Source organism: Protopterus annectens, chromosome 7.part1, assembly GCF_019279795.1.
Source record: "Protopterus annectens isolate FY-2018-M chromosome 7.part1, PAN1.0, whole genome shotgun sequence".
NCBI lineage: Eukaryota > Metazoa > Chordata > Ceratodontiformes > Protopteridae > Protopterus > Protopterus annectens.
Genome location: NC_056740.1, coordinates 387,509,067 through 387,521,967, shown reverse-complemented (window position 1 = coordinate 387,521,967; position 12,901 = coordinate 387,509,067). Strand labels below are relative to the sequence as shown.

The following is a 12,901-nucleotide window of genomic DNA, read 5'->3' as shown; positions in this document are numbered from 1 at the left end:
CTTATGAGGGGATATGGTCCAAGTTGTCCCATGCCCAGTAGACCTTCACTCTAAACTAATTCCACTGAGTATGCTACCAGTGTTTTTACTTAAATACACATTGGTTATTAGGGACCATCATTAGCCTCTTTTGCAGAAGGGCCAATGGCCGAAACAGGATTTCTGGTTAATTCAGCCCTTAATGAGGATTGGAGGTGCAGTTTATAGTGTTTGAAAATTTCAGGTTGGTGGCAGATGAAGAAGATAACCCCTTTAAGGCTATTGCTTTGGTTCTATATTTTCTATGAGTTATCATCCTGTGGCTTTTTTTTACTCTGTCAAGGTTCATTTGTCAGCCATTTCAGCATCTGCCCATGGATCCCCTCTTTCAACATATATGTTTGTTTTTGAAGGGTTTCTTCATACTCATCTACCTAGACAATAGGTGGATCCACTTTGTGATCTTAATTTTGTTCTGAAAAAATTAACTTGAACCAACTCATCAGGCTGATTTGAAGCTCATAACTTAAAAAATAATTTTGTTAATTGCAATGATTTCTGCAAGAAGAGTGTCTGAGTTAGAAGCTCTCATGGTGGCTCAACCTTATCTCATTTTCTATAAGGATAAGGTTTCTTTGAGAATTAATCACTCATTTATGCTTAAAAGTGGTTTCAGAGTTTACTTTGAGCCAAGCTGTCAATCTCCATTTTCTTTGCAGAACCTAAACATGAGAGAGAAAGAATTCTTCATACTCCACAGACAACTTGGGTTCTATTTCGACAGAACCAAACCCTTCAGAATTTCTGATAATTTATTCATGTCTTATGAAGGTAAGAAAAAAAGACAACCTGTGTCATAGCAGACTGTTTCCAAATGGTTGCCTCATGCTGCCATCTTTTATTACTCATACCATAACAAGTTAATCCAAGGCAGGGTCAAGGCACCATCTTCTGGGGGTCTTGGCTTAATCATTAGCTTTTTGGAAAGGGGTGGACTCAAAGTATTCTAGAGGCAGCATCTTGGTCCTCTGTAGATAAATTTACAAAACACTACAGACTATATTCCTTTTCCAATTCTAGAACAGGTGTGGTAAGACCATTCTCCAAGAACCCCTAGACCCGCATCCTCTCTCCTCCCAAACCTTGTAAGCTATGGTAATCTACCCACATAGCTAAGGATACTGAAGCAGGGATCAATTGATGAACATAGTATAGTTGTGTAAGTAAACTAACTTATTTGAACAATCACTGCTGCAGTAGCCACTCCCCCACCCCTCACATTTTTTTGGCTGCCAAGATATGCTACCAGGACCTAGTAATTGGGGGGTGGGGGTTGTGCTTCAAGGTACTTCATGTGGGGAGGGAAGGAGAGTCGGGATGAAGTTTGAGCTGAATTTGTCAGCCAGCACATTTTGCCGAGTCACTGTGCTCAGTGAAGGTGGCACCACTGACCACCAGTTGGGCACATTGCTGTGTGCTGCCTTTGGGTAGAAGGTCTTTTGATTCTCTTTTTAGCCTTTGAAGCTATCTTGACCTCATAATTAACCTTGTTGGACTAAATTATTCCCTTTAGTTTCCTGTTTAGTTTAATTAGAGATCTCTTATCATTGTGGGAGTTGCTCTTCATAATTTTAGCCATGTTTTCCTTTTGTTATATATTAAGGTTAGGATTCCACCAGTATGGTTTGTTTTGGGCTTACTTGTAGTAGGTATAGCAGCCTCTATACAGCCATTTGCATGGTTGTATAGGGTATTTGTGAACAATTACATGTAGGTTATTATGAATTGAGGGGTAGAAGTGGCACTGAATTTTGATAAGCTGTCACTTAATAGGATGTAGTTTGCATTGGAATAGTTCCTGTTAGAGTTTGCTGTAGTCACCAAGATGATTTTTATCTCAAAGGAGAGAACTTTGTGGTCTGACCTCACTAGTGAGAACAATGACACTGAGGGATATGCAGCTTTCTGCCATATTGGTGAGTAGCAGGGCTGGTATGTTTGAATCTGTAGTTGATGTGTGTACAATCTGGTTAAGAGTATTTTATTAATAAAGTCCAGGAATCGCTGTGCCTGTGAATTTGAGGCAGTGTGTGTTTCCCAGTCTATAGAAGTCAAGTTGGTCTCCCATGAGTAAGGTATTTGATTTAATGGTCAGCATCTCCAGTAGGTCTAGGTATGAGCTACAGGATTCTTGTGACAGAGGTGACTGTAGCTTGCTAGGATAAGATCATCATCACCTCACAACAGATTCCTTGGGGCACTACTTGTGAACTCCTCGACGTCCACCCTAAACAGAACTAATTACCACTCCGTAGCTAGCTGTAGAGCACCCTCTGTGCCCTCTTCTGAGCACAATAGCTATCTTAACACATTAGCTGAAATACACATTAAATCCAAGACTGGGGTCTTCCAATTATCCATCAATAAACTGGTTGACCTGCACTGCCAGTGGTTTGCATGCCCAGCACGTCTTTCACATTATAAATGCTAACACTCTCTCACAAGTTCACAGAACTGACAAACGACAATTTAAATCCACAGAACAAGACCTGAAGTAAGCCAAGAAGTAAACCCAACGAGCTGCACCAAAAGTAGTAAAATTTAATGAATGAAGCACTTTTCGTCTGCGCAATATGCAGACTTCTTCAGGTATCTGAAGAAGTCTGCATATTGCACAGACGAAAAGCGCTTCATTCATTAAATTTTATTACTTTTGGTGCAGCTCGTTGGGTTTACTTCTTGGCTTACCTCTGGTCTTGTTCTGTGGATTTAACTCTCTCACAAGTAGTTAACCATCCTACTAGGGCCCCCAATATCCTGGACCTAGTCTTCACACATTTGGCCACTTCTTGAACATCTCCAAATGTATCCTCATGTACTGTTAAATCTGACCATAATTTAGTGGCCTTTTCCTTTAAAACTGACACTACTTTCCCTCTAAATAGCTCTTTGTGTAGGGACTTCTCAAAAGCAAACCTTCAGTTACTTGATTACTCAGATTTTACTGTAATCTTCCAATGAAGGATCCTGTTACTAAAGCTGCTACCTATGCCTGTCATTTCTACTCCCACTTCAATAGTTATATTGCTAAGGCAGTCCCTATCCAAAGCAAATGTAATAAGAAGTTTATAAACAACCCCCTGTGGTGGAATACCCCTGTAAGTAAATCATATGACAAGAGAAAAGAACAACTTAATGCTTATAAGAGGTCTCATTATCTCACTACCTTAATAGCACATTTAAGCAAACTAACAAAGAGCTTAAGGGAACCATTAGGAAGCTCAAAGCAGAGTATGAACTTAAAATAGCTATTAAAACCAAAAAAATCTTTCTTAAACTATGTCAGGAAGTTATGAACTAACACCAAACTGCGTTTGGAGCTAGTCCATAGTAATACTACACTCTCTGACCTAAAGAAAGTAACTAATATCCTAGCTAACAAATGTATGGAAATTTTACTCCACTCAAAGTTGTAGCTATCCCACAGGTTCCACAATCTCAACCAATCCATGTAATTGCTATGGGGCAAATTTTCTTAGCCCAACCATGGACCCTGGTAACTATAGACCCATTAGTCGCACTAGCCTCACGTAAAGCTATGGAGCGCATTATCTCAGACTTCATTAATCTGGACATTGAAAATCTCTCAACCCTGGACCCTTATCAGTTTGGCTTTAGCCTATTTACCCTCAGTAGTTTCTTTTAGAAAGTAACTGAACCAGTGGATAGTCGTCATACAGTGCATACAGCATATCTAGACCTGGCCAAGGCCTTTGACACTATTCCCCTGAAAGCATTATTGACAGACTTGTAAATCTGAATATAAATCCTTATATTGTACAACAGCTAGATAATTAGTTTCTGATGGACTCTATGTGGTTGGAGTAGAAGGTGCTAGTTAAGCAAAACGGTTACCAGTGATGTACCACATGGCTCAGTTTTGGGCCCTGTCCTATTTGACTTATATTTTTTAGACCTTCAGGCCAGCACTTCTGGCCTATGGTTAACTAGGTTTGGAGATGGTTGTAAACTCAGTATTATTCGATCTTCAGCTGTCTTAACAATTGCTCCAACACGGCTTAGACTGTGTTAATAACTAGTGCAAGGACAATGGTCTCAAATTAAATGCAACTCTCCAATCCGACATTGTTGTAAGGGATCTGGGTATTCTTGCTGATAATTCCTTATCATTTGACCTTTCATGTCTCCACAGTGGAACTTAAATAAAAGGCTTTCTAAACTAAAGAGATCTCTACTAGATCCAAAGAAGTCTTAATTCCCCTTTACTCATATCTTATTAGACCCATTATTGAATATAATGCACCTTTTGGTATGTATTTACGTAAACATACCGCACAAGTTGAGAAACCTTGGTGATTCATAACTAAAAAGATCAGTGACCTCAAAAATCTTAGTCATCAGGAGAAATTGGCAACGTTTTCTCTATATTCAGTCTTACAGACTCCTCCATTGAGATCTATGTCTTGCCTTTTGTGCCATGAAACTGATTACATGTGTTGCAGATAAGGCACGTCTGCAAAATAACTTGACTAAATTGACCATGTGGGCACAAGGGAATAATATGCTGATAAATACATCAAAGGCTAAGCATATGAGATTTGGGAGAGGTAAATTGAAAGGTGAATATTTAATACAGCACACACTGATTGAAACTTGAGACTCATTTAAGGACCTGGGTGTATGGGTAGATCCAGCTAGATGAGTTTTTGCAATCATATCAACCAATTGGTTAATGATAGTTATAGAACTATAGGTTGTATAAAACAATTTGTAAAGACTAGGAAATCAAAAATGATGCAGTCATTGTTTGTTAGTTACATACCCAAACTTGAGTATGGAATAATAATATGGAAACCCTGTAAGAACACAAGCGTGAGTAAACTGGAAAGAGTGCAGAGGGAACTATACCAATGGCATCCATGGATGCGAACATTTTAAGTTATTATGAAACACTGAAATATCTGAACTTGTACAGTGTCTCTTATAGATATCTAAGAGGAGATCTTATTCAGGTATATGGGGCATTTAGAGACAACTACCTCAAGGAATGTTTGGGATTATCAAAAAGTACTAGTGAATCATCAGACAGCCTATGTAGAAGATTCTGTAGGAATGACAAGACTGAACTTTTACAGTCTGTTGTAGAACAAGGTACATATCAACATAAATGCTGACTGCAAATTTAAATGTTGGAAATTGGCATTAAGGGACTGTGTTTGTAGGCAGAAGTATTAAACCGCTTAAATAAGAGAGAGACTTTGTGTGTAGAAGACAAGCACAAGACGATTACATGAAGTTATTGGCATGTTAATATCGAAAGTGAAATGAGTCACTTGTTTGTATTCTGTCATTATTTTCTGTTTTATTACACTTGTAAGCATGCACTTAAAGTTCTGGTCCTGTATGAACACGTCAGCAGAGTTCTGCATTTTATTTTGAACAAAGAGGTTTGGTAGCAACTAGTGGAAACTCTGACGTTAGCTAATAAGGTATCGAGTCTTTATTTGGATATAAAATGCCTGACAAATAGTCTACTAATTCACAGTGTGTTTGTGAAGATTATTTCCAACCACAGTTCCCCTGAGATGAACAGATCAGTCTTTTTTTTTTTTTTTTTTTTTTTTTTTCATAACCACTACACAGGACATCTGCCTGTGTTTAGCTTCAGACACTCCTCAGTGTAATCTTTGCATAGATCAGCCATTCCGTTTCCTCTGAGGTAAGTTGTGACCAACATTATGTGAGTACCTGCAGAATTTAAATTCTCTAATTCTTGGTCAGCATTTGCATATTGAATTTAGAAGAGTGCTTTGCCAGTTCCCGTTTAAAATTCCCAAACTCCACCATACTTGTCCACACACACACACACACACACACACACACACACACACACACACACACACACACATTAAACAGAGTAAACAAGAGGTGTAGCAGCTTATTTGGTGTCAGCCAAATATTCCTTGATTTGTCTCTCCTCTCTCTCTCTCTCTCTTATTGACCCAGACTCTCCACTTATCTCTCTAGACTGTTTATATATGTAGTAGATTATATCTCTTGGGTAGTGACTCAAACCAAAACTTTGGTTATGTATATTTGATTATATTTTCTTTAATGATTCAAACAGACCATTTTGAGACTCTTACTTTGCACTGTCTTGTGGTACTTAGATTGTACGTAATGTATGTTTTCATTTTTGAGTGTTCATAGGTAGGCACTAGGCTATTTGGTCCTAGGGCCTGTACAAGCCTAGCCAAAAAGGTACCCTGGCTGTCGCCACCCAAGAAAATTATTTTTCTGTGCCCCTGTCAAGCAGAACCACAGAAGTGATTCCCGGGGTGAATTTCTTATTACCCATCCAATCATCAAGATTTTTCTTGAAGAGTGCTAATGAGGAGCTCTGTTTGACATAGACAAGTAGGCAGTTCCAGAGTATGGAAGTCTCTGGGACAGGAATCTATCCCTCCAGCATGTTCTGTTTATTGTGGTGACAAGGTTTAGGTCCCTATAGCGTGTAGCTCGGTGGGATTGGATTTCTTTAAGTGGAGCATGTCCAACAGCTCTAGGTTTTGACATAGCTTTGTATGTTAGGCAGAGATCGCCTCTGAGTAGGCGATATGCAACAGAGTAAAGCTGGAGATTTTTGAGTCTGTCTGCGTAGGGCATCTGTTTGAGGCCAGTAATCCTCTGTGAGGTATTTCTGCATCCTTTCCATTTGTAGATGTCTTGTGAGGTACATACCAAAAGGGGCGTTGTACTCTATAATGGGTCTAATGAGTGATGAGTAGAGGGGAACAATGACCTCTTTTTTTCTGGATGAGAAACCTTTTGTGATGAGGTGTACCACGTAGAAGGATTCCCTGACCACTGTAGCGATGTGATTATCAAAGGAGGGACTACTGTCCACCTGTGTCCCATGGTCTCTTATCACACTTTTGGTGTTAAGTAGAATACCGCCTATGTGGTAGTTCATGGGTACAGAGTTTTTACCAAAGGGGATGATGATGCACTTTTTGGCATTTAGCTTGAGACCATGGCTTTGACACCAGGCATCTGTCTCAGTAAGGCCCTTTTGTAGTTTGTCCACATCGTTAGGAGTTTCGATTATGGCTCCTAGTTTGCAGTCATCTGCAAATTTAGCCAAAAACCTTCTGTGTTAGCCTGTACTTCGAGCAGTAGATACCAAACAGGAGAGGACCCAGGACTGAGCCCTGTGGTACTCCACTTGTCACTGGTCTAAAGTCTGATTTGGAGTCTGCTACTTTCACAGTGTGGGTTCTGTCAATAAGCCATTTGGCAACCCATCTTGTGACATAGGGATTTATAACTAGTTTAGTGAGTTTATCTATAATTCCAGAGTGGGGGATGGTGTTGAATGCCTTGGCGAGATCTAGATAGGCTGTGTGAACCACCTTACCCTCATCTATGGCTTTGGTGACTGCTTCAAAGAAGTCTGTTAGGTTTAGGAAACATGATCCGCCTTTTACAAACCCAAACTGTGTGGGGTCCAGAGTTTGGAGAACTCCAATGTCTTTGTTTTGAGTTCCACGACCTTGCAGACCAGGCTCATCAGGCTAATGGGGTGGTGGTTCCCAGGGTCTGTTTTGGCCTCCCCTTTGTGGAGTGGGATAACCGTCGCAGTGTGCCATTCAGTGGGCACAAAGCCTGAGGTGAGGCTGTGATTGAACATGGTACTTAGGTGGCGGTCCAGTTCATTCTGTAGTTCATGTAGAAGGCAGCCTGGGATGTTGTCAGGTCCCATGGATGCAGTGTTCTTGGCTTTGGAGAGTGAGGTTTTTACCTGTGCAGTCGTGATTTCAGGAACTTTGCATTCTTCAGGTATAAAGATCGGCCCTTTAGGGGGTGAGAGGGGAGTAAAGTTAGCACTGAACCGATCTGCCAGGATGTTGGCAATATCAGTTGGTTCTGTATATTTAGTGTCATTGTGCTGTAATAACTCAGAGCAGATCTGAGTGTTGCCATTGAGATTCTTGACATAGCTATAGAATGCTTTGTGGTTGTCTTTAGAATCAGTGGCGACTTTGTTTTCATAACTAGCTTTGGAGGATTTTATGAGGGATCTCAGCTTCTTACTGATGCTGACCAGGGAGTTCCTCCAATCGTGGGGATTTTACTCTTTTTTGCAACAGTTTCTTTCTTCTGTTGTAGAGTTTGTTTATGGCAGAAGACCCTCAGATTGGTTTCCTTTTTTTGGAGGATAGCAACTTGGTTCTATTAGGGATAGCACGATCCATGCACTCGTGTAAGTGCTTATAAAGTGCATTTGTGTAGGATTCAGCAGTCGTACCTCCATTGTCCATCTGCATGGGTGTCGTGAAGTTTGCCACTTCTGTCTTAAGAAGCGTGAAGTTGGCTTTGGAGAAATTTTTACGGTTGTTTTCCTTATGGTGGTGGGAGCGGGATGTGGATGTGTATGGTGATTAGCTTGTGGTCGGATCTGACCAATGAGGAGCTGACCTCTGGTGTGGAACACCGGTCGCCCATGTTGGTGATGACCATGTCTAGGATATTGCTGCCTCTGGTGGGGGTGTGGATAAGTTGATCCAAGGCGTTGGAATTGATGAATTCCAGAAAACGTTGAGCAAAAGGGGTTGGTACACAAGTAGTTTTCCCAGTTAATGGTGGGGTAGTTGAAATCACCCATTGTTAGGGTGTTGGGTTGTACCTTCATATTTTCCAGTGCATCAAGAAAAGAAGAGTGGGTATCCTGGGGCATGGTAGGGGGGGGGGGGTCTGTAGCAAGCTACAATCTGGATTGCGGTTTTGCCCAGAGTTAGTTGAACTTGGATAATCTCGGATGCATTATGCTGAGCAACTAGCTTGGAGGTGTGGCTATCCTTAATGAATATGGACACGCCTCCACCTTTAGTGTTTCGGTCCGGGTTTGGTGGACGAAAGGTGTGGTATGAATTATAGCCTGGTAAAGCAGTTATGCTCTCTGGAGCTTTGAATCGGGTCTGTCACTGCACAGATGTCGATATTCTCTATTTTAAGGAGTGCCTCGAGTGAGTGCATTTTGAGGTTTAGAATTCTAGCATTGAGTAGCATTACCCTCAGGTTTTGCTTGCTTGTACCTGTTACCATGGTGAATTTGTCATTTGAACCTTACCTAAAAAAGGCAATGTAGGGGTGGCAAGAGCTTTTGCCAATATCCGGAATCCCAAGGGCGACAGGTGCAGGCCATCTCTGGCAAAGCAGCATGGTCTGTCGATCATGTCATCCCAGGCAGACAGATACTGGAGTCCCTTAGAATGACCCCAGAAGCTTAGCCAATTGTTGAAATCACCAATTATTCTCTACAGCTGGGACATGGCAAAAGACATTACCCATTTAAAGGATAAATAGATGAAAAATAAAACACTGAAACATACTTGAGCAATGTACCAGATGCACAGGGAAGTGCACATTTACGATTCTGATGTAGCTCCAGAAATCCTTGAGTGATGCATGTGGGAAGGAGTGTGGATGAGCAGATTTTGCTGTTTACTTAGGGGTGTCTGTGAGTTCAGGCCTGAAGAGCGACAACATTCAGCTCCTGGTTATGTAGATTCATCTCTATAAAGCACAGATATGCATTTTTTTTGTTTGTTTACGTCACGTGGGTTAGGTTGTATTTATGCAGATGGAGATATTTGGACATGACACTGGCAAAATTTTAAGTTACGATGTTATGAGGATATGGGGAGAGAGGATGCAGTAGATAAGATATTAACCTCATGTTTATGATTCCTTTGGAATGAAAGATGTGTTGAACTCTTGCATGATAAGCAGTGGAATATAGAAAGTGTTAAAGAAGGTAAGAATTTGGTTGTGACAGAAAATGATGGGGTTAAATTATGAAGAATTCCGTAAAGAGTGATCTTTTAGTTGTATAGTTTTTGTTTTAATGCCTTTTTGTTATAATGTGATTTCTTAACATTTGTTTTCCATTCTTTTGCATATTTGATATTTTAATTATTTTGATTCCATCCATCCACAACCCCTTTTCCCATTGTTTTGCACATAGGGTCAAGGTGTCACTTAAACAGTGACAATCATCTAGAGCCAAGGTTTATACTGACACTTGGCTAGCCCTGCTGCAGGAGCTCTTCCACACCATTCTCTCTCTCTCTGACTCGCACACAAACACACACACACACCTATGGCCAGTTTAGTGTTTCCAATCCACCTACTGCTTGCCTTAGGTTGTGGGAAGAAACCAGAGCAGCCAGAGGAAACCCATGTGAACACGGGGAGGACATGCAGACTCTACACAGAAGGCACCCCAGCTGAGAATCGAACCAGGGAACCTCTTGCTGTGAGGCAACAACACTAGCTGCTGTGCCACTGTGCTGCCATAATTATACATGGTTATAAGTATGTAAAAAAAAAAGTGTACAGCAAAGGAAGCCTTGCTTTTTAAAATGATTGTTATATGTCTGAGAACTGGAAAAAAGCCATCTCTCCTTATTCCAGTAATTGCCACAGGATCTTCAGCAGCCAGCTAAGTTACTTCCAACACAGACTGGTGTAATCTCCATTTAACATGTCATCTAAATGGCAGTGCCATAGGAGTGAAGCCCCTTGGTGCCACCTCCCCCAGGGATACACTGCAGTGTAAGCATTGGAATCCAAGCAACAGCTGTACATCCTTGTCATAGAGGATTATTGGTAGTCTCATCATAACCAATTATTTACATATTTCACACGTCAAAAAATTAATGTGAGAGTGGAGCAAAACAAAGCTTAAGAGGTGAATCATAACATCCTTTTCAAGCACCTATACTAATTTGAAAGATATATGGTTATGAAGTAACAAGGATTATTTTGTGGGTCTGACAAAGGCTAGAGTATTGCAGAATAAGGGAAATATCATATAACAGGAGGCACAAATGCAGAGTGCTAAAGAGAAAAGAAGGAGCAACTCTTGAGAAACTCGATCTGAGGGGTTAGAGGGCAGCAAGGGATCATGGAAGTGGGAGGAGCTCGCACCTAGAAGCGGTCTGTAAAGTTGCCAGCTTGCATCCTATGACCCAAGAGTAATGAATAATGACATAGGATAACAGATGCTAAGCTATGGTAAGTGCATAGTTCTTTTTATTTGCTTTATATCTAGAGCCATTGGCAAAGAAAGTAAGAAACTCAGCAATGCAAGGATATAATTGGCATGGTAATCAAGAGTAGTTGGCTTTATTTGCTGGTGGTATGTTCGTGTATCTGATAAATTCAGAGAGGGACAGCTCAGTGTTTTGAAACATTTTAAGACCATTTCAAGACTTTTCTGGATATAAAGTGAAGATAAAACAAGGCTGTAGCCATAGGTCATGTACCCACACATGAATTAGTTCAGCAATGCCATATTTATGGGGACGTGATAAGATTAAATATTTGAGTATGGATTAAAAATGCTTCTGTTGTGGCAGCAAAGGATATGTGGGAAGAGACTAAAAAAAATAATTCAACAACCTGAGAAACTGAAAACCCATGTTTATGGATGATAAGATACGTGCAGTGAAAATGTCTTAGTCCCTTTAGTTTTATATACAAATTAGACATATTTTTATCAATCAGAGAATTTGTGTACATAAATTCCTTCAACTCTTTATTAATTAATATAGGAGAGGAAGAGAGAGAGTTAAGTGGTATAAGTTGATCCTTCCAGTAGAACCTGGTGGTTTGGAATTGTTAGATTTGAAGGGATATTTTAGAGCGACACATTTAAGGTTGATATCCATAACACAAGCTGAAGGTTATACTTCAAGATGGAAAGGGATGATTATGAAGCAAGAAGGGAGTTCAAGAAAGAGAGAGACAGAGAGAGAGGGATTTTGGATGCAGATCTTTATTGAGAATATTAAATGTACAGAATGCTGTATTCATAAAGTAGCAGAAAGTGTTCTAAGAACTAAGCCAGTAAAGGAACAGAGAGAAGAGATTTTGCCAATAGGGATGACTGCAAGTAATGGTACAGAAAATAAGCAAGAGGGGGTTGAAACTTACTGGAGAAAACTGGTAAAGAAAATTTTGGGGAGCAAATAACTAGATGGGAAATTATAGGTGCTTAAATGTACAGACTTTTTGCATTGGCCGGGAATCTAACCCGGGTCAACTGCTTGGAAGGCAGGTATGCTCACCACTATACCACCAGTGCTACAACAATATAATTAGTTTTGCCAAGACTCAAACCCAGGACCCTTTACACTGTATAGTCAGAGCTATGTACCACTACACCATTTGGGGTGTAATGGATGTTCTTCGTTCCCCATTGCTGCAGTCCTTACTATTGGGTATAGTCCGCGTCCAGTCGGCCCGAATACCAGAGTATAAGGCTGACGTCGGTCAGGGCGCATTAGACTGACGTCAGTACGTCAGGGTACTAATGCGCATGACCGACGTCATATCCTCAGTCTTTTTTGCCGCATGGTCCGATGCAGAAGCAGTTTTGCGAGTGCAGGTTGGCGTTCTGAAATATTTCCGAAACCGGAGTTTCAGACCGAAACAGAGTTGGCTAAGTACCCCGTTGGGGAACATTTTGGTTTTTTCTTGCCTCAGTATTTAACCGGATGTCAGAAAAAGTGAATAACTGTATTTCTTGTGGGAAACAGATACCTCATAGGGATTACCATACCTTGTGTATACCTTGTTTAGGGCCTGAGCACGACGTTGTTGGTTGCCGCTCTTGTGCTAGGTTTAACAAACGCACTATTAAGAGGAGGTTAGACTGTGCCAGGTTAGTGTTTGGGAAGCGTTGCAATTATAAAATGCCTCCGGGTGCTCCGACGCCCGCTTCGCCCAAGAAGCGCAAGCACAAAACAGCCAAGCCTAGGGTTGATGAACCGCAGTCCCGGACGTCGGTTCTTTAGAAGGCTCAGTGGAGCCAGAGGTTTTGCCAGGAGTTTCC

General features: G+C 40.9%; 1 protein-coding gene and 1 non-coding gene across 15 annotated transcripts in view; one reads left to right on the top strand and one right to left on the bottom strand.

Annotated features, from left to right (window-relative positions):
- Nucleotides 1-12,901, top strand: part of MYO5A (myosin VA) — a 4,204,798-nt gene that overhangs the window by 372,945 nt on the left and 3,818,952 nt on the right. The window lies entirely within an intron of this gene.
- TRNAG-UCC lies at nucleotides 12,080-12,151 on the bottom strand. The gene has a single exon. It is a non-coding gene; the product is annotated as a tRNA-Gly (tRNA).